Here is a 22,428-nt window from a genome sequence, read left to right as displayed (position 1 = left end):
TTGAAGAAACAACGTCCTGTGTTGTTCCTTTAGACAGTGAGGTGGAAGGACTCTGTTGCTGAAACTGCACTTTGCATTGTCCAGTGTGTTGTGGACTCTTAGGTGGTTTTGGAGCAGGTTTGCAGATGATTAAGAAACAAGTATGAGAAGAGAAGATGGTACAGATGCACCTTTTTTTTTTTACAGTGGCAGGGCACAGAATAGCTCAATAACCATGCTAGCATGTTGCTAGCTTGAATGAATTGAGATACAGCCCTGATCAGAGGACTTTAAGATGCTATTAACATTATCCTGTAAAGAAAAAACACATATCATGATGAGGATGGCCTCTTCCAGGATGACAGTGTCTGCCTCTGTCAGACTGGCAAAGGAGTCATTTAGGGATTTGATGATAATGAAAGTTGTTGTGGACTTCACAGTCACCAGGTGTCCACCCACAGGAGATTTTGCTGTGATATGTAAGTTGGGTTTTGTTGTTGTTGGTGTATTTTTGGATAAATAGTTTTTTTTTCTATCCCTCCAGCAGAGCAGCAGAAACTTTAGGAGTCAAGGTCCAAATATGTCATTATGTTGTTTTTCATGTGATGTGTCACCCATCTGTGCACCAAGGACATCCTGGCATATTCTGGTGTGCCACCTGGATGACCGCACCTTGACGCAACCTCTTTCCCTTCTTTTGTTCAAGTATTTGAGGTTGATTAAGGTTCAAGGAGCAACCTTGTTACGGGCTTTAGAGTTTGCTGTGTCCTCTGTGTGTGGCTAATGTATGCATTCAGGAATGTAAACAAGATGCACTCTGACTCTTTGTGCTCAGTAACCTTGTTATATTCTATTCTTGCCCGTCTTTAGCCCTGTACCCAGTTAACGGTGCATGCATTGACCTCAAATTTAACACACGCAATAATTCACAGGGTGGAAACAGGGCTTTGTCTTTGTGTTTGCATTTGGGTGCTTCTGTTGCATGCACTTCTCTAATTGTTGCCCTTCTGGCTCTGCTTCCCCAAAGGTTCATCGCACTGTTGACTAGGGACTGGAGCTTGGTAACTAGAGACTCATTAGACCATTCTAGATAAGCATCTTAGGTGAACCTCTCTCTGTTGTGGCTACACAGTGTGGAAACACAGATCAGACTACTAACTTTGCCAGTCTGTTCTTCCTAATAAACTGCTTGTATGCAAAGTTAGGAGTGGAGCTAGTAGATTAAGTCTTGCACTAACAGCCTTTCGGCTAAATCCTCTTGTGGCGGGCCACAAGTGCAGCAACCATGTACAAAGTGGAAATTGCACGATGGCCACATCTGTGCAAGAGGTGGGATGTGGTTAAAGTTGCAGTGGGTGGTGACACACACACACACACACACACACACACACACACACACACACACACACACACACACACACACACACACACACGAGAAAGATGTGACTCAACACCTCCTATTGCATGTCTGTATTGAAACCATGAGATAATATCTTGAGGCGTCAACACCTTACACCACATTTGCTTTTATGAATGTTAGTCTTTTCTTTAGGTTATTTTCAGAATAAAAGTTCTGAACATTAGAATCAACGAAGAGTTCAAATTTAAAAAGGAAAAAGAAATTATAATAATGGTTCGGTATAAAACTGGTATTTCATTCCACTGGCTAAAAGGTAAATCAGAACCTATTAGCCAATCAGTGATAATATATTTGATCCCAGTGTGCATACCTAGACCACACCTTACATTCAGATATAAATGATAAATAATAGTTTGAACCTAATGAAAGCACAGAGCAACTGCACTCTGATTTGCTGTCATGGTTTTCAACAGCAGGTACACACACACACACACACACACACACACACACACACACACACACACACACACACACACACACACACACACACACACACACACACACTTGGAGTACTACCAGAAGAACAAAGAAAAAAAGTCACATATTTTTTTTTTCACCTTGACCTTTGTGCATTATTTTGATTACCCAGTGAGGCGTGACAAGAGATATCGTGAACATGAGGGGGGAAAGAAAATCCTTAAATGTCATTTTACTTTGAAAGTTTAGTCCTGTCCAATAGGAGTTTCTCAAAGTAGATATTTTGGCGTGTAATAGGAGAAGGAGTCACGACTTTGAGGATAGCTCTGTTTTATTTGGAGTCAAAGTGAGCCGTTATCATGGCCCTGAAAGTGAAGCAACTAAATTTGGATCCAAACACTATTACGTGTTGTTATTTATACAGTGCCGTGCTTCGAGGTCATAATCAAGAGAGAACAAAAACACCAAATAAATGCGTATTTATATTACTGTTTATATAGAGATCTATATATTATATATACTGTAAGTAACATATATTCTGTTTCTGTTCTCCCTTTCTTTTACACTATGACATCAAGGCAAATTCCTTATTTGTGTACAAACTTCTATTTCTGATGAACAAAAGTCCATAGTGCAGGAAGAATGGATATAAATTAAACTCCGGGGAAAAGCTGAGAACATATGGGAGCCATAAGGCACTGGAAGGAGACACACTAAATTCACACGACATAGAGAAGGGTAAGAAGGCAAAGGTGAACTCAATCAGGCACTATGGAGGGCAGGAACAAAACAAAGAAATGGAAGTAATGGGAAGCTACGCAAAGAACTACCTTTCAAATTAAAACAGGAAGTATAAGAAGAAGAAAAAGAGTCGGAAGATCAATTCAGAAAAAAAACTGTCAAGCGAGAAGACAAAGACCAGAAGACCTGTTACCTGTTCCTGAATCAGAGATCGAGCTGCCATACAGTGCTTTGGATTAGATTAGTGTTTTCATTACTGTGGCTAAATGTCTCGACTAAAAATGCACCACAAAAAGTATTTATATCCCAGTATCACTACATCAGTCTGACCTGGCTTTCTGGTTGTAGTTGACACACCCTTTCCACCTCTCTCCATGTACATCATTAGAGGCTGTCCTTCAAATCTTGTCTTTAGGCCTCATCATATTTACAAGTCAAAGTCTCAACATGACACGTCATCTTTTTTAGAATGTTTTGCGCATCTCGCGGCTTCTGAACGGAGCCCCAGCTGGTTATCTGGTTTTGGTTTTGGTGGGTGAAAGTGCGGTCTCTCCATCCTCCTTCAGCAACCAACACAGCTGCTGTGCTAGTAGAAAAGACTAAAGCTTGAAAAAAACACCAAGCAGGCAGATGGATGAGTTTTCTGTTATTCTCTTTTGTCTGGTTTGTTGTGGGTGGTGACACACAGTTTCTTTGCATCACGTCTACTATCTCTCAGGTGCTGCAGGGCTGCGGGTATCTCCCGAACCCAGATCTGTCCGTGCTGGTTGCTTGTGATGGGTGGTGTCATATTTTTTTTTTTTTTTTGCTCTCTCCAGGTGACACAGTTTGCACAACATGCCTTATTCCCTGATGGGCTCCCAGCTAAACACCCTGTGTCATTTACACAGGTGCATTCATTGTTTACACTACGCAACCCGAGTAACCATCCACGCATGCAGACTAACACTCACACCTTTCTCACACACGACACAGAAATACATCACGAGGGCCGCTGGGAGAGATATAAGTCACATTAAATTTAAAAAACAAAACAAAAAATCCTTCAGATCCACTGATTTGAACTTTTTCACTGTAAAAGAAAAGAGGTGGAAAATCTGCCTCAGAGTAAAAACAGGAACTCCACTCAGATCATTCTCTCTGCAGACATCAGGGACCACGTGCCGTTCCACCTGTGGGGTTTGTGTTTAGTGGCCATGATCTATTCTCATATTAACTGTGCTAAAAGCGGGAGCTATGATCTGGGCCACACTCATTTAGGTCAGCAGCAGTTCAGTCAAGTCTAAAAGCATTATTCACTGCTTTCTTGTCGTGGCCGCTGGGAGTTTTTCATAACTCTCACAGCTGCTGTTTTCACTTCCCCGTTTCCCACCGTGGTCACTTCAAACACTCCTGACCTAGCGTTTTGGATGCTTGCTTGCTTTTTGCTCTGTCCTGTTTGTACTCCAAACTGTGGAGAGACCCAGCAACATGTAGGTGCAGACACCAATTTGTGTTAAGAGCATGTTTTTGGTGCTCTCTTTGTGTTTGTGCTGGTTTATATGTGTGTGTGTGTGTGTGTGTGAGTGACAACAGGTGCACCTTTGTTGCATCCTGTTGCACAGCTGCTGCCCTGCTTGTTGTCTCTTCAATGAGTGTCAGAACATACAGCAAGCCATCGGTTCTTTCAGGTTAGAGTTTGTTATACCATTTTTATAGCTTATGCATAAAAACATGTGGGCTTATATTTTGGGTAGGGTGCCAGTTATAGGACAGAAAACGATCAGTGTCTTGCCCACAGCCAGTGAATATTCACAGCTGTTCACATCATGGTTTGCAAACTTTTGTATACTATAGATGCACTAATAACAAAGCTCTGCAGTCACTCATCTGTCTGCAACCCTGCTAGTCTAATGTTTCCCTCACTTTGGTCCAATCGTGTTCTTGCCTGAGTTCTCTGAGCCAATCGGCCTCTAATCCACGTGTTTTAAATCTCAGTGCCCTCCTGCCATTCTGCCTTCCAGACTTTCTTTCATGTGACCCACCACCTCCCCATCTTCATCTCTTCCTGACTCGTTAAGATCCTCATTCAGGCCTCGACCTGCTTTGTCTTATGTCATCTAGACTCCAGCAGGTCAAATAATACTTCCATCCATTGCTCTGTTATGTAGCTTCATGAGTCTAACTGCCAAATAGTTTATCCCTCAAACTCCATATTTCCCTTATGTATGGCACACATCAAACATAAACATACCAACAAAACATGACACACAAAAGTATTAAATAGGATTATTCTAGGAAATCAAAGTTCTTTATTTTTTAACTATAGTAAGATGTTGCTATGTCTTGATGCATTCTCAATCATCCAGGAAAGTAAATCTCCAAAAGTTGATTCTGTTCATCTGGACGTAGCGTTTTGTGGGAGAAACGTTTCGTCACTCATCCAAGTGACTTCTTCAGTCTCAGCTGACTGCAGGTTTCCCCAACCTTATAAACAGTACATTTACATTATGACTGAAACCAGCCCACTGAAGGAACAATGGGCTGGGAGGTCAGTTCCTTAATCATAATTATGCAAATTCTCATGACCATTAATCAACAACCACTGACCAAAACCCACTGATCAAAGACCATGAGTACCATTCACAGAGAGTTGGGGAATGGCTGCAATCACAGCATTGTAAGATGGCGAAAGACTTCTCACTGATCAATGGCCATGAGTACATTTTACACAAGTAAAAGCGGCAGCACGGTGGCACAGTGTTTAGCACTGCAGCGTCAAAGCAATTAGGCCCTGGGTTCAGGTTGGGTTCTTTCTGTGTGCAGTGTTCGTGTTCTCCTTGTGTATGTCCGGGTTCTGTCCGAGTACCTCTCACAGTCCAAAGACATGTGGGGTTAGGTTAACTGATGATTTGAAATTGCACACAGACAGTGACAGACTGGCAACCTGTCCAGTGTGTACCCTGCCTCTCGCCCTATGGCAGCTGGGATAGGCTCCAGACCCCCTCGCGACCCTGAATTGGATAAGTGGAAGAAAATGGATGGATGCATAAAATAAAATAAAATAAAATAAACAAAAGCAGAAAGAATGAAAGCCAATAAATACAAATAAACATCTAGATATATGCATGGAAATCACATTTTCCATGCAAGTTGCCTGGAAATGATTCGATTTTGAAGTTTTCTTCAGTATTACATGCAGTGCCGTGGTTACAGGGTATTTGTGGATTTGTGAATATATCTGAGTTTGTCTTCCTGTTGGTGTTTCATTCTCTGGTTTAATAATTTTAGATTCCTGTTTTGATTTTTTTTTATTATTATTATTGCAGTAGTTAGATCTGTTTAACAGTGATATTCTTGAGACTTGGATTTCTGTTTTTACTCTGTGGATTTCCTAGCTGGAGTTTTGTGATGTTGTGTTTTCCATTATTATTCTGGCTTATCTCTTTAGCTCTGGCATATCTTATATTGTGTCTCTTTTTATTTGACTTTAGTTTGTAGTGGTGAATTTAGTTTTGTGATGTATTTAATTTTGATTTACGGCTTGTCTGTTATTTCTTGTCGCAGTAATTATAGCAGTTGCTTTCCCTTTCTTTCTGTCTGTCCCTCCTGTCTTGTTTCATTGTTTCAGCTTTGGCCCTTTTCTGTTTTCTTGTCTTACACAGTGTTAGTATTTATGCCTGTATGAATATTAACAGTTTGTTTATTTCCTCTTTTATTTTGAAGGATAGTTTTCTTTTTTTCTAGTTACTTACTTCCTGGATTTTGCCCTTCTTTGTGATTGTCTGCTCCCCTTTGAGTGTCACCTGCTGTTAGCTGTTTCCTCAGGTGCCTGTTCCCTCCATAAGGGCTCTGCGTATACTGTATGGTCCTGTGTCTCCATCCTCTTTGTAGCGTTTCTGCTGTGCTACTCCACTGGTGATCCTGTGGTTCACCTGTTTATTGAGTCAGGACTTTGGATTTTTTTTGTTTTCTATGGAAGTTTGCCAACAGACTAATAAACGCTTGCTTTTAGCTAATTTGTCTGGATAGTGTCCTGCATTTGGATTCTCTCTTCATCGCTATCCTTGGCATCCGCTGACAGTTATCTTTATATTCATTGCTACTTACAATAATAAGAACTGCTAATGGCTGGTACAGCATGCTTTTAGAGGTATCACTTTGAGAAAACGTAAGCAACTATAGAGAGAACGGGACAACAGCATTAACTCTTTATTGTTGACATAATAAGAGTGACTCAATGAGCTTCTAGGATGTGGGCCTCCTGATACTTTTTACTTTTTAATCATCTTTTTTTTGTTTTGGGGCTTTTTTGTTATACTAACACTGTAACCTTTGGCACTGCACTATACACATTAATATTGACATTTTCTACATGTGATTGAATTACATAATTTTTTTTCACCCTTCAGATGAGGTGTTTTAAAGCTTTTCTTCTTCATAAAGGTCTCTAATCGAATGGTGGTGTGGTGGTTTCCCATTCACCTAACAGTAAGAAGGTCCTGGGTTTAAATCCAGGCCTTTCTGTGTTTGCATGTTCTGTCTGGGTACTCCTGCTTCCTCCCAAAGATATACATGGTTAGATTAGCTGGTGAGTCTAACTGTGAGCCTGACTGTGAGTGTAAATGGTCTGTCTCTGTAACCAACTGGGGAGCTGTCCAGGGTGGCCTTCACTCTGTGGCAGCTGGGATGGGCCCAAGCCCACCCGTGGTCCTGAATTGGATAAGCAGAAGAAAATTGATTCATGGAACTGTTTTTTTTGACCATCCCAGTTTAAGTCTCAGACCATTTTGAGCTAAGACTCTTTGTCTTTCAAGCGGACATGAATTAAGAAATGGGACAACACCTCAGTTAGAGTTTCTACTGAGAGAGAACAAACAGCCGAGCCTTCCAAAAAAGCCAAGAATGTGTCATCAGCTGCAGTGCTACTGTAAAATAACACTTAAGCATATGTTATGTTAAGTGATAGTGGGGGCCTAGCATTATCTCAGCAGTGAAAAATGAGCTCTAAATGAGCTCCACTGAGCTATTAGGGTAATTGTAAATGATGAGCTGAGTCTTTTGGTGTGTGGTGAAATCTGGTAAAGAACAGAACACAACAATCACAAAGGTTCAAATTCTCAGATCAGAGTGAGGTTGGGTTAATGTTCATGTATTACATTAATTTTTAAAAAACATTTGTTATTATCTGACAGGAGTTTAAGTATCAGAAGAGAAGACAAGCCATTTAAAAACAATGTGAAATATAGTACTATCTTTATTTTATCAGATTGGCGCTTCGATTGATAAATTTGTCAAATTTATTTTCTCACTGAGCTTTCAATTCAAACGGTGCACACAGAAATAAACCACCAAATGGGAATCTTGCACCAAAATGTTGATGCGGCTGCCTAGAAGTTGTAGAAGTCATGTAGCATCTCTGCTAACAACATTGTGAGTCATCAATAACTGATCTCGACCCACGTCGACTCGATAGAACCCATATTTAAATAAATAAGCTGACTTTGTACACGTTCTGTCTGAACACACATCATCTTAATCTTTCACCTTTCATCATATAAAAGCTGTGCCACAGTAATAAGCAACAGTGTATTTTCTTATACCGAATCAATGTAACACTTTGAGTTTACCAGATTAATGTACCTTGCTGCATGCTCCTCTGGCCTTGTTTTATTAAAGGAAAATGTATCAAAAAGAGAGAGCTGAAGAGTGTTTAATTCCCAAAAAAAGGAATGAAAGGAATGAAAAATAAGGAAAAAGAGAAAGTGTCCAGAGAAAGGACAGATGAGGACACCGGTGTCAGAGTTAATGAGGGACTCGACCTTTGAACTGCAGGGTCATTAGGAGCTCTGTGATGCAGTGTGGTGACAGATTACAGCCCTTATGTTACTGCTCAGCTACTTAGCACAACAGACTGCTGGACCTGAAAAGGCAGCAGATTGACGGACAGAGTGATTGACGTGTGGATTGATCGCTTTGGATTGATGTCGATAGATGACTTTGGACGGCTAAGTTGTTGTAGTTGGATTCTTAGTATTTCAATTTTTGTTTTGCTGATTTTGCTGATTCACAGAACACAAATCTGTTCCTGGATATTTGATGACACTGAAATTGTCCATAAACTTGGACATAAAGGCATGCTTTTCCTGTTTATTTTTGGCTCTGGAATGTGGAAATTCCAATGTAGACCCTCAGCCCCTTTTCATTTAGAAAAGTTCCCATAGCCAGCCTCATACTCTCCACAAGCCTTTCTTGCCGGAATGAAAACCCTCCCTTTCACTCTGTTCTTCCTGGAACCTCCCATTGCACCCCCGACAACACCCCACCCCCCTCTACACTAAACTTTTCTTTTTTTTTTCTTGGAGGGACTTTAAAGAGGAATGCCATTCAACACATTCAACCACGCGCCCCCAAATCTCTGCTGCAAACATGTTCCCACTGATTCTCTCAAAGAATTAATTGCTCCAAATAATCTCACCATCTGGTTGTGGAGGTTCATACTTACGGGGCTGCTTGCATAGCAGTGGCTGGGGCCCATTCAGATGCTCGCAACACTGCTGTGGTGCAGAGAACGAGAGATGGACAGAGAAAGGTGGCGAGGCTTGCCAGGAGGCTGAAAAGAGGAGAGAATGACAAAGACCACCATCTGCTCCTTGTCTTTTTTGTCGGCGACCCCAGACGCCAGCAGAGACCCGGCATCACTATGATCCAACTACAGACCACTGACTGGAATGTTGTTGAGAGAAAAGATGTGGAGAAGGAGCAACGGCGTAAGAAAGAAATGAAGAAAAGAGTCTTGAGAACACAAGGATTTCACATCTCTCATCATCACTTAGGAGTTTCTTTCCACTTCGGGCAGGTCTTTGCTACACTTGTGCATTTCTTTAAAACATCATCCAAATGTTACGCAAATCAGGTGAAAATTCTCCAAGGCTAAAGGTTACATTTTTGTGTCACCCCCTCCAAAAATCACATAAAAACCCCAACAGATTTACAAGCATCACGAGAAGCTGTTGAGGCGTAGGATCCACTCACGAAGATGACTACAGACTCAAACCAAACTTTGGTTTATTTACTGAACTTAAAATCCACTTTTGCTACTTACATTGATGATTATTTGGAAATGTGAACTGTTGAAAATGTAGACGAAATCAAACATTCTCCGTTTGTCTGCAGGATGCCTGTAAAATAATGTCTCCATGAAGACAGAATAATTCATCTAGTCCAGTGAGCAACGCACACGATGTTCATTTGATGATTTCGAAAGCCACACAGGGAGTCACACAAATAGAAACTAATGTGTTAGTTCCAACTGTGATCTGAACTCTCTGCTACATTAACACAAAAACTGCCAATTTGGTGGAATCCGACATGGTGGAAAGTTGCTAAATCTTGCCACAACGATGATGCCAGCAATGCCATCCTCATTAGCTGTATCTTTTAATAAAGAAACAAAAGTCTGAATCTCAAATTTCTGAATAGTTACAATCTGCAGCTCTATTTCACAGTGCATCTTCTGTTCTGTCTTTGCCCCCTCACCCCAACAAGTCAGGGCAGATGTCTGCTCCTACCTGAGCCTGGTTTTTCCAGAGGTTTCTTACTGTTAAAAGGGAGTTTTTCCTTCGCATTGTCACCAAGTGCTTGCTCATAGGTTATATGATTGTTTGGATCTTCTCTTTCTTACAATATAAAGTACCTGGAGCCAACTGTTGTTGTGATTTAACAGTGTATAATTAAAATTGACTTGAATCGAACTGAATGGTTGGATATTCTGATAAAGCCCTAAGTGGAATTACTCATGGACTTGAAAGTGCTAATTGTTCAAATATAACAAACACGTTTGTAGAAGGAAAGGTACCACCTGTTTTCCCCCACACTTTTCCAGATAAAATTGAATAAACTAAACAGTGTTGAAATTTTCATTGTTATATAGAAAAAGGCCACACTAGAAGTGCTGTGTTAAAATAATATATATATATATATATATATATATATATATATATATATATATATATATATATATATATATATATCTCCATGATTTTAGGCTATAAGAAAACCATTTTATGCTCCAATCGTTAGAACAATGGAGATGTTGTGCAATTTGCTATTTCCAGTTTAGCATTTATGTGAGAAACAGCTTTACTCTGTAGATATATCAAATATAATATTAGATAAATATAATTGGAATTCAACGGTCAATTCTTTAATTTGAATAACAAACAACTGTAAGGAAACATTAATGGTTTATGGTGGTAACAACATCTTCAGAAAGCCTTGCTGTGCTGTTTTTTGGAGACTTTGAATTCAAATGTGCTTCTGTTGCTTACATGTTCTATAGGCTATAAATAAAATAGACATGACTGTCAACATAAAAAGGTTCAGACATTTTTCATGGTGCATATTCTAGGCAAAAAACTCAAGAATGTAATACAGTTGATTGGGCTACATACTGAAGTTAAGGGACAGAAAAAAAGTATCGATCCTTTTGCACTAGTATCAGTCTCATACCAGTGTTGGTATTGATACTATCGACATTTGGATCGCTCTTTAACTTCCTCTGATTTATATATCTAAGTGACTATCTAAGTTACTTAAATCATTTTATTTTAAATTTTTGACTCCTGGTGGACTTTCTGGATCAGGGTGGTCTCCAGAATATCCCTTTGGATCGCTGCCACACCTTTCCCACAGTGCTCTCTTATACTTCTAGCAAGGCATCCCTTTCCTATTCAATTAGGACTTTTGACCAAAAAAAATACAAGCGTGCGTGTGTGTGTGTTGCAGGGGGTGGAGGTTCAGATCCACTTGGTGTTGGAATGCGCTGTGGTATGTGGTTGAAACGATAGGGGCTGAACCAAGGATTCTTGCCCTATAGTCTGTGTAGTGTGGGCGGCTGCTGTTGCTGCCTTTCTTGTGTGTGTGTGAGAGTGTGTATGTGTGGGTGTTTGTGTGTGTTTTCTTTGTGCTTCAGGGTGTTTGTGCCCTCTACACCTCCGCACCCCTGGGAAAGTTTAACAGGTGTGCCTTGCAATACAACAGCAGCAGCAGGAGTGAGGGGATATCGAAGGCAGCCAGGGTGCTGAAACCTCCCTGTGGGTACTGTTTCCCAGCATGCATTCATGCAGCTGACCACCAACATCTCTGCCTCCAGTTCCATTTCTGAGAAGAAAAGCCAAAGAATGATAGCTAATTATCCATTAACACCACAGATGCACCAAGCAGAACACACGCATACAATCCTCAAATATTTCATCTGCAGTGCTGCTCTCTGAACCCGCCTATGTCATCACCGTCACTGAAGAATTAAACTCACTACAGAGTGTGTAGAGCTGGACGGACAACTCAATTCATTTTAAAGTAGGTTTTCATTGCGTAATATAATTCCCAGTTGTGTATCTTGAAAGTGAGGATTCTCAGTCATCCGAGTCATGGTTATATCCAAGAAAGCTTGGATAGGGCAGCTGGATTTAGATGCTGGAGGACATTTCATCTTTCACGGATGGGGCAAAACATGCAACCAAGAGATCAATTTGGGATTTTTTTTTTTTTCGGACACTATAACATTAACGGAAAAACTGACTAAATAATCAAAAGAGTGCACAATGAGACAATCTCAACCACCAATTCTGGAAGTCAAGAAAATAAACTAGATTTTACTTTTTACTGAAGCTGTTATTTATTTATTTTAAATTTTCCACATATAATCTGTGCGAGTCTGAGACAGTGAGTGTTACTCAAATACTGTTTTCATATTTTCTTCCTTTATATTATTGTGATTCATTTTTTAACTGCCTTTGAGAATTTCTGATCATCGTACTAGACAAAAAAAGGAGCTTTTAGCCTTAAATATGAGTATTAGTTACAGTCCTTATTAGATTTGCTGAGTCTAATTGTTAGAGGAAAGTTTTACTTGCTGTTTAAATACGTCCAAGGCTTTTCCTGCCTAAACGTCCACACACATCCTCTACCCACTTGCATTTAAATAAAACAAACAAAAAACCCAACCATTTATGACTGAAGGCTTCACACAATCCACTTCTTCCAGGCTGGAAGATGTGAGTGGTGTGTGGAAGGTGTGATTGCATGAAATATAAAGACAGGTTGACGTACACTGGGTGTGCATTGCCTTCCAGCACAGTCCTCTGTTTCAGATCCCAGCACAGTGGCAGTTTGCTTTTTCAGTGCATTCACAGACAATCTTGTTGAAAACCTTGAGAGATTTTCAAAAGTGGACTTGTTGTGGAAAATTGTCAGCTTGGTCTTGAGTCCAAACAGCTTTATTTGGATGGAGAAAGCACCGGAGCCTATCTGAATTAATAGATGTGTTGTAAGAAAGGCTTATTTTCTTATGCCTGGGCTCAAAGTATGCAGCGTTAGTACCCTGAGCTCCGGGCGGTTCCTGAAGTTGTGTTTGCAGTGCAGGGAGAGGAGCCAGCACAGATGGTTAGGTACCAAAGGCAGCAGACTTTTTCTCATGCCTTTAAATGGGAGCACTCTCTTTCTTAGCTAATATTTAGCTCCTTCAAATGCTAATGGAGTGGCTTCGCTCTCCAAGGTTAGCATAACAACTATGGGAAAGCCTTTAGATCTCAGACATTTGTTTACTAGATGAAAGAGCCTGCACATCGTAAGAGCAGAGAGGGAGAGAGCCAGGACTCCCAGCTCTATATCTCCTGAAGCACCCCCAGCCAGTTTTAAGTCACATGCGCTATTTGGGCCTTTTTCTAAACACTTAATTTCCCCCCAACACTTATTTTATTCTCTGATGATTCTGAGAAGAAGCTGTTGTCATGCTTTTAATGTGACGTCTCATTGTGTGTGCGTGCGGGAAGTGGGACTGTATGATAATAAATAAAGGCTGGGAGAGTAGATAACTGGAATGGATTGCTATGATCCTAAAAAGTTTGAACAAATAAGTCGGGAATGGTTTGTATATTTTTCATATCATTTATTTTCATTGAATCACAGATTATTTGGATATGAGCAGGAAACAGCGTCCTCGATGTTGTGTCATTCTTGTAACTTGAGCTTCAATTATTTTTCCTTTTTTGTTAAAACCTCTAAAAATATCCAACTACATCTGAATTTTGAGTGTAAAACAGCAGATATTAAGGGCTTGTTTCTGTCTTTTCCACAAGCTGCTATGATTCTGTTTTTAGCTCTATTTGATCCATTGTTTAGTAGAAAAAAATATATTTATGTCACCATAGAAACACCAGTAGGGAGCACAAAATATTCTGAAAGAAAAACTTAAATGTCTTTTCTTAGAAAAGCGGCTTTGGTTTTTGATCAGAGCTCTCAAATGTTATTGATGTGCGCTGCTTCTATGACTTAAAAAAACAATCCTCCTTTATGAGTTTCCTCCCCCCCTCCTCCTTTGAGGGCGAGCGAGATAACCTGAATTATTAAATATGTATCAAAAGAGAAGGAAAAAATAGAATCGCCCATAAAAAGGTCCACAGTAAGTAGCAGCATTTCCCCCCACTGAACAGTTTCAGAGGCAAACAACTCATATTATACTTCAAAACTGTAATAAAGCACTATCTTTCCTGCATCTCAGTTATACATTATTCACTTCTAGTTGCCAAGAGGAGACTCTAGAGGATGGTTAAGAGCCCTCTACAATATTTATGTGGCATACTGCAGTGCTGCCACACACACACACACACACACGCACGCACGCACGCACGCACGCACGCACGCACGCACGCACACACACACACACACACACACACACACACACACACACAGAGCCCTATTAAATCCTAGTGTTTGTTGCCAAGAATCCATACCTACATCTCTGTGGATTAACAACATAAAACTCTCAGCACCGAGCGGACACTGTTACGTATACATATATATATATATATTCTGTTTGTGGTATAGAAGACTGTATAATGACTTGAGGATTACTCCCTTTTATGTCACACTATCACTACCTCCCCTGCTTTGGCCCACATACTGTAGATTGTTTATGTCTGTTTCAGGATCCAGGCCAGCCATGACTACTTTCACTTGGGATTTCTATACCAGGAGCATTCTAAGTGATGATCTATTTGAAAACGTGAGATAGAAAATGCATTCCACAGAGATGCTAAATATATTTCTGAAGAGTTCTGGGAAGAAGGTTTGTTTAAAGAGCACAGCCCTGTAGCCTATGTAGTGCATCAAGCTGGTAAAAGTAGCAGAGGAGGGTTTAACTTTGCAGATCATTAATGATCACGATGTATACTGCTGTACGGTAATGGTGTTGATATTGCAGGTCGTCAGATGGTAATAATGGCTGCATTACTTGCCTGATGAGACAAAAGGATCAACATCTTGTAGATGTATATAAAGAAGTCTATATGGTCAAAGCCCATGTATTTAGAGCAGCAATGAAATGAAGTTCATTTGCATTGCTAGATACTCGGTAGTAAAAGGTAAAAAAGCCTAGATTTCTTGCAGAAGCCTTGCTTCTTAATTCAGATAAAACTGAGGTTATTGTACTTGGCCCTGAAAATCTTAGAATTATGGTATCTAACCAGATTCTTACTCTGGATGGCATTACCTTGGCCTCCAGTAACGCGGTGAGGAACCTTGGAGTCATTTTTGACCAGGACATGTCCTTCAACGCACATATTAAACAAATATGTAAGACTGCTTTCTTCCATTTGCGCAACATCTCTAAAATTAGAAATATCCTGTCTCAGAGTGACGCTGAAAAACTAGTTCATGCATTTATTACTTCCAGGCTGGACTACTGTAATTCATTATTATCAGGATGTCCAAAAAACTCGCTGAAAAGCCTTCAACTAATCCAAAATGCTGCAGCAAGAGTCCTGACAGGGACTAGAAAGAGAGAGCATATTTCTCCTGTTTTGGCTTCCCTTCATTGGCTTCCTGTTAAATCCAGAATTGAATTCAAAATCCTGCTCCTCACATACAAGGTCTTAAATAATCAGGCCTCATCTTATCTTAATGACCTTGTAGTACCATATCACCCTATTAGAGCGCTTCGCTCTCGCTCTGCAGGCCTACTTGTTGTTCCTAGAGTATTTAAAAGTAGAATGGGAGGCAGAGCCTTCAGTTTTCAGGCCCCTCTTCTGTGGAACCAGCTTCCAGTTTGGATTCGGGAGACAGACACTATCTCTACTTTTAAGATTAGGCTTAAAACTTTCCATTTTGCTAAAGCATATAGTTAGGGCTGGACCAGGTGACCCTGAATCCTCCCTTAGTTATGCTGCAATAGACGTAGGCTGCCGGGGGATTCCCATGATGCATTGAGTTTTTCCTTTCCAGTCACCTTTCTCACTCACTATGTATTAATAGACCTCTCTGCATTGAATCATATCTGTTATTAACCTCTGTCTCTCTTCCACAGCATGTCTTTATCCTGTCTTCCTTCTCTCACCCCAACCGGTCGCAGCAGATGGCCGCCCCTCCCTGAGCCTGGTTCTGCCGGAGGTTTCTTCCTGTTAAAAGGGAGTTTTTCCTTCCCACTGTCGCCAAAGTGCTTGCTCATAGGGGGTCATATGATTGTTGGGTTTTTCTCTGTATCTATGAAGCGCCTTGAGGCGACTTTTGTTGTGATTTGGCGCTATATAAATAAAATTGAATTGAATTGAATTGAATTGAAATAAGAAAAGTCACATTTATACGGCTCCCACTAAACGTCTGTGTGTTAGTCCTTTGGTAGTGTAGATGTTGCAATCTGGGTGAACCTACAAACTCTGATCAAGCTGACGATTGAGAGCAAGTTTAATCTTTTCTCTTCTATAAATGAGAGTTTAGGTTTTTGAAACCAGAATGTTCCTGATTTTATCTTAATTTCAAATTAGTACTCTAGTAGCGACTCTAAAAATTACGTCCACGTGAGGTGAAATCACAATTTACAATTTCCCACAATTTACAAGTTAAGGGGTGTAATGGTAACAAAATTACCGCAGCTGACAGGGTTAGATTTCATTATGCCAGGATTGCCAAAGAATTATTTTAGCATGTCTAATTATCTCTGAAACATATAAGCTAGCAACTGTAGTTAGCTAAGACATTTACAAATATAATAACTTCATGACTTTCTCTCACATAACACTATAAAACAAGTTGCATACCATTGAAATACATTAACTTAACATCCAAAAATTTGTTATAGCCTAAAACTAAAAATGTCAATATTTATCTAATCTGTGACGAATAGTTGCTACACATTCCCATTCTTACTGCTGAGTTAGTTCAATTCATATAGCAATATATTCTGTTATATGGTACCAGTTCACCACAGCAGTCATCTTAAGACTTTAAATAAAGGCAAACCAAAGAACCTTAGATATTAGACAGAGAACCAAAGCAATTAAACAATCCTGTGTCAGCAAGTAGTCGTAGTAAAAACTTTTAACAACAAGAAACATCTAATAGAACCAAGTTCAGGACATTTAGAGAGAAAATAGGAGCATAGAGAGATGACGAACACAAATAATACAATAAAACACACTGGTTGGTGGGACCAAACAGCTGATGCACGTTGTTACTTTTACTGTTACAACTACTATTAGTAGGGGTGCAACGACACACAAAATTCACGGTTCGGTTCGGTTCGATACTTTGGTGTAACGTTTCGATATTTTTTCGATACAAAAATGTTCATGCATTTTTAATTTCTCATTTATTGAAATTATAAATATATATTTTACGGAGCCCCCCAGGGGACATGGGAGAAAAAAAAATTAGGGAGGAAAAAAAAAAAAATTAGGGAGGAAAAAAAAAAATTAGGGAGAAAATTAAGACGGACTTTTGCGAGATCTCGCAAAAGTATTGCGAGCGCTCGCAAAAGTATTGCGAGATCTCGCAAAAGTATTGCGAGCGCTCACAAAAGTATTGCGAGATCTCGCAAAAGTATTGCGAGATCTCGCAAAACTCCAACAATGGCGGCAGCTACTTAGTTGTAATATTACTCTTTCTGGGTCACAAAATACACTTTTAAGATATTTTGAGGTGTGAATGTAGTTGTGTAAACGTCAGATACCTGCTCGGTTTACAAGACATCACATATTTGCAAAAGTGCTCCGACGTTTTTGGAGATCTGACACCCACTAGCTCGAAGCTAACGGGAGGTCGAGACCTACTACAGCCGGGAGGAACACCGCTTTCCCGGCACATCGTGCCTCCACCTCCCGGTCGGCTTTGAGCTGGCGGCCACTAGTTCGAAGCTAACGGGAAGTCGAGACCTACTACAGCCGGGAGGAACACCGCTTTCCCGGCACATCGTGCCTCGACCTCCCGGTCGGCTTCGAGCTGGCGGCCTCCGAAGAATGCGGCTAAAACTTTTGCGAGCGCTCGCAATCCTTTTGCGAGATCTCGCAAAAGTCCGTCTTAATTTTTTTTTTCTCCCTAATTTTTTTTTCCTCCCTAATTTTTTTTTTCCTCCGTAATTTTTTTTCCTCCCATGTCCCCTGGGGGGCTCCGTAATATTTTAACTCAAAAGTACAGTTTTTAAATTTAATGTTGCTGAAACAACAAAATAATAATAATAAAAAAAAAAAATCTATCTGATCGAGAAATCCCTCATCTCTGGAAAAGAGAGTTTATTACAGAGAAATGGCTCTTTCCAAAATAAAAGCTATACTATACGCTTCTTCTGGGGTATACTCTCAGCAGCATATTAAACATATCAGGTCCCCATAAGGAGAATCATGTGCTAACGGCTGTCTAAATGACTCGGGTAAAGTTTGTAGCATGCGTGCTTGTTGTGTTTGTCTGCTTCCACTTGTCTTTGCACTAGGATGATGTCGGCGTAAATCTCGTTAAAATGACATTAACGCCATAACGCAGCAAATCTCCGTTAATGAGTTACCGCGGATTGCCCCGTGCGTGGGGCTGGACGGCGTCAACACATTAACAAGCTAACTGCGCTAACGCACTAGTTCCCACCAATGTAACTAAGCATTGCGTGGCACATCAGACATACTGTTTTACTTTTGTCCATGACGCTTAACATCAGGGTCACATGAAAACCAAAATAGTTCCAAACGCCAGATCTGAATGAGGGTGGGGGAGGTTCAATTTGCCATGTTGCAACGAGCTTTGCTTCTGTCTTGCTAGCATGCACTGTGCTCAGTGGATCTGCACTCGACAGTGCAGCCTAGGCGGAGTAGTCGAACGCAGATCCACTGAGCGCTCAACACAGACAGCATCGTCAGAAGAAAAGTTGATAAAATAAATAAAAAATTTGTATTGTTCGATACATATGCGTACTGAACCGAAAGCACTGTATCGAACGGTTCAATATCGATACGAGTATTGTTGCACCCCTAACTATTAGTGCTGTCCTCCACTGCAATGCAAAGCCTCAATGTAAGCATTTTGGCCATTGTCGTGCTGTTTTTTTGGAGTCAAAAGTTGCAATATTTGCATGAGAGGGTGGAGTGCTAACCCAGCAAACATGGCTGAAACCTTGACGTCATGTCCCTGATCAAAACTGGTTGCTATACAACGGCAAACACTGAACCAGAGACGTTGATGCTGTTTCCATGCAGAGCTGTCCTCAGCAGGTCAGCAGGGCCGAAAACAGATGGCCCCACAATGTCTTTTCCACATACACGGTCTAGTATTGCTGAAGACTTTGGAAAAAAGTCAGTAAAGTCAGTAATACTAGTCTTTAGTCTTCCATTACTGGCATTACAGAGGTTCTTGAGTTATCTGCACAGGCAGATAGAATGGAAAAAACCTCATCAAAATGCAATCAGCTGATTTCAGTTCGTGTGGAGAACACAGGTGGTCTGTAATGTTTGATATGGACATTGCTTTTATTTTCACTTTTATTTTTAGTGTGCAGTAGTGTGCAGGACTGAAAGAACTGCATTGTACTGCTAACACAACATTGGCTGTTTGGAAGCATCTGCACAGACAGCCAACAAAGACTGGAAAAATTATTATAACAGTCAGAGACAAAGTTTCATGTGCGTATGACATGAGTATTGTATCTTCACTGAGGAGCATGCATATAAAATGATAAAACATCCTAGCATGCTGTTTACTGTCTCCCTTCATAACCCCACAAACCAAGATCCCAATCTAACAATGTGATCAGCTCTCTACACTCTCCACATCCTGATAAATAGAAGCTCTGAGTCACTGAGTCCAGATTGAGAGGCCTGATATTTTGCAGTCAGGGAGGCTATTGTGGCTATTTCAGTGTACTTGAGGTCAGGGCATTCAAGGAGCTGTCTGCTCATGGCTTGTAGAGTGAATGAATAAGAGAGCGCGGCTGCAGCAGAGATAGAGTGTGCTTGTGTGTGTGTGTGTGTGTGTGTGTGTGTGCATGCATGAGAAAGAGAGAGAGGCATGGAGACAGATAGATGGAGAGAGCAGGCGCGCACACGAACACAGAACGGAGATAGGGCTCTTTGTGCTGATGTGTTCGGTGACCTTGCACTCTCAGTGATGGGCCTCTATCTCCACTCACACAATAGAACAGCAAAAAATAGGATTCTTAGATACATCTGCGCACAGTGGAGCCAGAGACTGGATCTCACTGATGCAGCGGGCCATAACCAAGGCACCAAGCCAGGAGGGTATGTGTGTGTGTTCGTGTATTTGTGCTTCGATAGTGAATACAACAGAAATAGAGAAAAAGGAATGCCATCAATCACAAAAGCTGAGAGGCCTTGGCAGAGCCTCGGGGTGCTTATTATTTTGCCCACAGTGTGTGGGCGAGCTGTAGCACATACAGGCTGGTAAGACAGCTCACAGATGTAGATCCGAGGTGTTGCGCTTCAGTAAAGGTGAGAATCACATCGAATGCTCAGTGTTTTATTGATGAGGATTTATATATTGAGAAGCCCATATTGTATGTTATTAAAAAAACAAACTATTTAGACTTTGATCGTGCAACACCACGTGCAATGTCAATGTACTGGATATGAACTATATTATAACAGCACACCACTTTGATAGGTAATAGATTTTCTTTTTTAGGCTCAGAAATAAACGTAATACATTGTGTCTCTAAAATCTCGAAATCTTGAAACTTCAGAGCAGACTGCCAGTGCAACAACGTTATTAACTCATTTTAAACTCTATTTCCAATTTCAATGCACTTATCTATATGTCAGAAATATTCTTCTTGGTAAAATTAAGCCACCAGTGACGTTAAGACCACTTTATATAAAACACTATCTTTAAACATGAAGCCCCTCCACCATTATTTTACAGAATGGGTGCAAATTAAATGACTGTGTGTGTGTATGTGTGTCAGGTTGTTCTATTCATGGGACAAGGATGTATTCACATCTTTTACTTAAGCAAAAGCAGCAATACTTTATCATACCAATGCAAGAAGAAAGTAAAAGAAGCATGATTAGGAAATTGCATTGGAGAATTGTATAAAGTGGCCGCATTTCAAAGCATTGCAGGATTACTGTCTTACATATGTTAACATATCAGGGGACGAATTGTAACAACATACTTTAGCATTGTGCATTTAGAGTTACAACACTGTAAAATCTTATACTTGAAAGGTGTATATGTATGTTCAATCTTGAAGGTCATCAGGGTTTTCTGATGGGTTGTATCTTATGTTATGGAAATTGATAGCTCAATAATTTTTGAGTTTCACTAATAGAAAGTTTCTAATGGTCAGGACATCTATAAATCCTTGGGCTTCATAGAAATTCAGTGCTAAATTCTCTTTATTTTGCTAAGTCACATTTAAATATTGCATGGAAATCTGACAGCACGTCTACCTTCTAAGGCAGGTATATAAACATTTAAGGGCATCTAGGTGTCAAACTGTGTTAAAACTTGTATCTATCTTCTGACCACCGGTGTCTAAAACTAAGCTCTCAGTTCGGTAAGGTGATACACAGAACGCTTCAGGACACATGCTGTGGCTCATGCACTCTAACGATACATTTTGCACATAAAATAAATCAAGAATGCGTTCTGGCTGATTTGTCTAAAACCAAATTGTGAATAAAATGCTGCACACAACACAAATCACCTCTCTATTTTCATCTGTTCAATTTGTGTAGAACACAAGCAGGGGAATGCAATTCTGCCTCCTCTCCTTCTCCCCCCTCTCTGCGCTCCTTCTTCCATCATATGTTCTTTTAGCCGTGATGCGATGGGACAGGTATGGCTACTCCCACGCTGGATACATCTTGATACATGGTTGGCTCTGTGGCGCGTAAACCCCAAGGTCTTTGTGCTCCTCACATTGCGCAGATCAATCTCCTAGGCAGGTTCCCAGGAGGAACACAAAGCCTTACAGCTGAGACACTACTGTCCCTCAACAGCAGAGAGAAAGAGACAGAGAGAGACAGAGAGAGACAGAGAGAGGCAGGGAGAGAGCGACCAAGGAGAGGAGGGAGGTGGTAAAGGGGGAGGTGGGGTGGAGGGGTTAGGGATTAAGTCTTTTCTTCCAGGATAAGGACCTGTCTCTGAGAGAAAGAATAAGAGAGGCTCTCTTGGATGGGGGAGAGGGTTTGATCCTTCATTCCCCCTTCACCAACCCCTTCTCCTCCGCTACCTCTCTTCTTCTTCCTTCTTTTGTGTTCCCCTCCTGCTCACTGTAATCTGACGTGACACAGTTACAGATGGTCTATCAATGCCACAGCTCATCAGAGTCCTGTTGAGGGGATTGCTGGGGGCCTATGGGGGTCTGATAGGCTGTCCAGAACCCTGCCTGCATGCCCACGTATGCATGTATGTATGTGTGTGTGTTTGTGTGCACCTCGTTCATGTGGGACCAGCTGAGAGGCCCAACACATCAAGCATTTGTGGTTTTGATGTCAGTGATGGTACACACCCACACACACATAGATAGATAGATATGCATATCTATATGCTACGGTCCAGTGAGGTGGTAGTTTGTCTTGATTCAACAGATTTGTTTGGAAGCAGGTGAGAAG

This window comes from Simochromis diagramma, unplaced genomic scaffold (genome assembly GCF_900408965.1).
Source record: "Simochromis diagramma unplaced genomic scaffold, fSimDia1.1 OVJJ01000618.1, whole genome shotgun sequence".
In the NCBI taxonomy this organism is placed as follows: Eukaryota; Metazoa; Chordata; class Actinopteri; order Cichliformes; family Cichlidae; genus Simochromis; species Simochromis diagramma.
Note: the sequence above shows the minus strand (reverse complement) of the source record.